Consider the following 4,489-nt stretch of genomic DNA (forward strand, 5'->3'; position numbering starts at 1 on the left):
CTCTCTCTCTCTCTCTCTGTCCCTCTCTCTCTCTCCCTCTCTCTCTCTCTCTCTCTCTCTCCCTCTCTCTCTCTCTCTCTCCCTCTCTCTCTCTCTCTCTCCCTCTCCTCACTGTGCCCGGAGACAGAGTAGGCACTCATTCCCTTCTCTCTCTCCCCTCTCTCGTCTCTGCTGTACAAACACTCTTTGATTTCCCCCGGCGTACTTAAAGGCAAAGCTGATTAGCATAGCGAATAAACACACGCAGCGAATAAGCCGAGGGCATCGCGAAGAAATGAATCGACACATTCGGGATGGATGGGAGAAGCAGGCCGGCTAGTGGCCCCCAACCGCTCCTCCAATCTCTACTGGTTCTACGACTCACTGACTGTTAGCGATTTATGCTGTGTCACTTTCGGAGTCGGATTTAAAAGGCGCGTCACGTCAGCGCAGAGGTTCAAGCTCAGGGCTGTAATCCCCAAAGGCCCTGACTCTAGCAGATAGGCATATAATGGAGGGGGTGGAGGGGCGGTGTGGGGGGCGGAGGGGGGGGGGGGGGGGGGGGGGGGGGGGTTGGATATGCACATAGCTGCGGCAGAGGATTAAAACCCTCCCTTTGATGTGTGCGGAGGTATTAAGAGTTCTTGATCAGCGTTCTGCGCTGGATGTGTTATAGACGAGAGCGTGGGGGGGGGGGGGAATGGCGTGGGGGGGGGGGGGGGGGGGGGGGTTATCGGAGAGGATGGGTGGAAGGTGGTAAGGGATGGCATGCACGCACACACCACACACACACATACATATACTGTGTACGACAGTATAGTATGTACCACTGTACGCAAACACACAACACACACACATGCACACTCTCGCTGTCTCTCTTTCTCTCTCACGCGCACACACACACACACACACACACACACACACACACACACACACACACACACACACACACACACACACACACACACTTACTCTCAGCACACATATCCAGCTCCGTAAGCCCACTCGTTGTCCGATGACTGCGGGCTGTGCGATCCCTTACTTCTCCCAATCCCTTACTTCTCCCAACAATCTCATGGAGTCGTAGACCCTCGTAGTGTCCCAGTGACTCCTCCAGGGATTCCAGGGTTAATCTAATCATAGCTGGCCTTTTCCTCTTGTCTGAGGACAGTCTAGAGGGACACATATAGCCACACATGGCCATATTTAGAATGGGAACCACATCGTGAGATTGGCCCACTAGCTTATCCTCCAGAGACTATATAACCCGTGAAACCGACACTGCCAATGTGGCCTGTCTCAGAAGCAGCAATAAACAGCTGGAGGAGTTCGGTAGTTGCCTCATCCTCCTCCGGTTCCCTCTCTCTCTCTCTCTCTCTCTCTCTCTCTCTCTCTCTCTCTCTCTCTCTCTCTCTCTCTATCTCTCTACTCCACCCCTATATTCCATTCGACTCCCCTTTCTCATCCCTCTCTCCTAACCTTCACCCTTTCCCCCCCCCCCCCCCCCTCTCATACCGCTCCCAATCCCCTCCCACTCCCACCCTCCAACCTCTCTCTTCCTGGCACTCTTCTTCATGTCTCAGTGCCCTCCTCCTACCCCTCCTCCTCCTCCTCCTCCTCCCTCTCCTTACCTCTCTCCACCCCTCCTCCTCCTCCTCTCCTTACCTCTCTCCACCCCTCTCTCCTCCCTCCTCTCTCCGAGTCTCCAAGGACTCATTAATAGTCTCTGTCTCTTTGTTGTAGCCCTCCTCCTGGTCTTAATGACAGTCTGTCACAGCTGCAGCCTTCTGCCAAACAAACCCCACTGTCAAAACGCCTCACTATCCAAACCCACAGACTTGTCTTTATTTACATTGGATGAATTAAGTTACTTTCACTCTGTAAACGGGGAAAACAAACACAATTACGTTTGAGTTTAATTCAACGCATGCGTTGTTGCGGAGTAATCCTGTTTTTGGAGTTATCCCAAACATCACGTATAACTGAATAAAGCCTCGTAGGTTTTCATTTTGTTTCCATTTGACAGAACTAGAGAGATTTCTGTCAACAAAGATGTGAATATAATTGTATAATATATACAATTATATATTATATATAATATATAATTGTTGTTATGGAATACGTAGGGTGGCATTTTTGTCCTCAAGCCTCCACAGGGACGTGGGACTGTGCTAGGCTTGATTGGGTAGTTAAATGTGTGTAAATGTAGCAGGTTGTGCTAAGCGCTATGCTAACAGGCTAAATGAGCTCTGCAGGCTTGCCCTATGGGGAAGACGGATGCTCCTTAATTGGAGCTGCAATGCAAAAGGAGCATGCAAAGCCCATTGCCTCATCACACACAGACACACACACACAGACACACACTCACACACACACACACACACACAAACGCACACGGATTCACACACACAAATGCACACGGGTTCACACACACAGATGCATGCATGCACGCACACACACACACACACACACACACACACACACACACACACACACACACACACACACACACACACACACACACACACACACACACACAGACACACTCTCTCTCTCTCTCTTTCTTTTTCTCTCTCTCTCTCTCTTCTCTGAAAGCAATGATGCCATTATGCCTGCCATCCACCCACCCACCTGATGCACTCTGACCCCATTGCTGATCCTTAACCCAGATTATAATCTCGAATTAAAGTGAGCCTTTCTATGAAGCTTTGCTCTGTTTGCTATCTCTCCATATCCTGGATTAAAGACGAGCACTCGAGCTGTCCTGGTTTCCCACAGCCGGGGAAGACACTACCACGTTGATCTGATGGTTTGCTAATGCTTTATTTAAAGTTCAGCTCTTTTCTAAACTGCTTACAAATGAAACGATGAAATGTTTGTGTATCACGTTCCCTTGACAGCGTTTGCAGTGTTAGGGACTATAATTCCCAGTGCAGGGCAGAAACCACTACAATCTTGTCACAAAAGAAATACTTCAAGCATTGTTTTGTGTCACCGTTTTTGAATTTATTGTGTAACTGTTAAACAATGCCCGAAAGGCTGGGATTTATCCTCAATATTGTCACTTGGTAGAGATTTTCCAGCACTCGGCTGCGTGTCGTGTCTAACAACTCCCCCTACCCAATATTGACAATATTGACGATAAATCACGGCCTCAAGGGTGTTATTGCTTAAATCATACGTATAATGTGTTAATCATTATGCATAATGGAATAATTTAAGTATCATATTTAGTCACAGCTCTTAAGCAGACCTTCAAAAACAGCATTACCTGGTGTGACCTCACTCTCTGTCTCCTAACGCTGTACTGTTCTCTTATCCCCCCCCCCCCCCCCCCCCCACACACACACACACACACACACACACACAGCCCCTGACGCTTTTTGCTCCCCCTCTGGGTGCATAGGTCACGACCCCGCTTTGCAAAACATCCGCCATTAACCTGAACAATAGGGGAAATGCAAATGAAATGTAATCTGCTGTTTTTAATCAGGCCCCTCTGGAGTTCTTGTCTCTGCCTGGGAGTGGATGAGGACAGTTCTGTCTGGGAGTGGATGAGGACAGTTCTGTCTGGGAGTGGATGGGAACAGTTCTGTCTGGGAGTGGATGAGGACAGTTCTGTCTGGGAGTGGATGAGGACAGTTCTGTCTGGGAGTGGATGAGGACAGTTCTGTCTGGGAGTGGATGGGAACAGTTCTGTCTGGGAGTGGATGAGGACAGTTCTGTCTGGGAGTGGATGGGAACAGTAGTTCTGTCTGGTAGTGGTTGGGAACAGTTCTGGCAGAGGCACGGGGACGTCAGCCTCCGTTGAAGGAGCACTGGTGCCAGTCTGTTTCTGCTTTAGCCAACTCCTTTGTTGTTGTTCCAGGAGAAAGTGACAGAGAGAGAGAGAGAGAGAGAGAGAGAGAGGGAGAGAGAGAGAGAGAATAAATGTACTGTACTAGTTGAGGCTGGTGGCGGTAGAAATCGGAGGATGGGCTGATTGTAATACATGGAATGGAATGAGGAAAGGTATCAAACACTGTGTGTACTCCCCTGTACTGTCTGTACTTGTACAGTGTAAGGGCCTTTCAGGCACCTGGAGAAGCAGGAAGCAAGAAGAATTGATTAAAATCCCATCCATTCTCATTCTTATATGTGCGTTCGGCAAAAGAATCAAAGAAAGTGAGCATGTAAGAGGTAAAAAAAGTGCATGTGTGTATCTGTATGAGAGAAAGAGAGAGACCCCGAGAGTGAGTGTGTCAGAGAGTGAGACGAGACGTATTAGGTCTAGTGTGAGAACAGATGACTGATAATCAGTCTGCCTCTCCGAGTCTGCCCTCTACAAGGTCAGTGTAAATCTCCCAGTAATGACTCCCATCGAGTCAGATAACGCTAGGACCAAAGACCTCCGCAGACCACAGCCTATTTTACTGATAAAACACAATACAGACCCGCCCAACCCCCCCCCCCCCCCTTTTCACATGGTGTAATCCTAATCCCCAAGATCTACATGGGACACAAGTCAAAC

Source organism: Argentina silus (genome assembly GCF_951799395.1).
Source record: "Argentina silus genome assembly, chromosome: 4".
Lineage (NCBI taxonomy): Eukaryota > Metazoa > Chordata > Actinopteri > Argentiniformes > Argentinidae > Argentina > Argentina silus.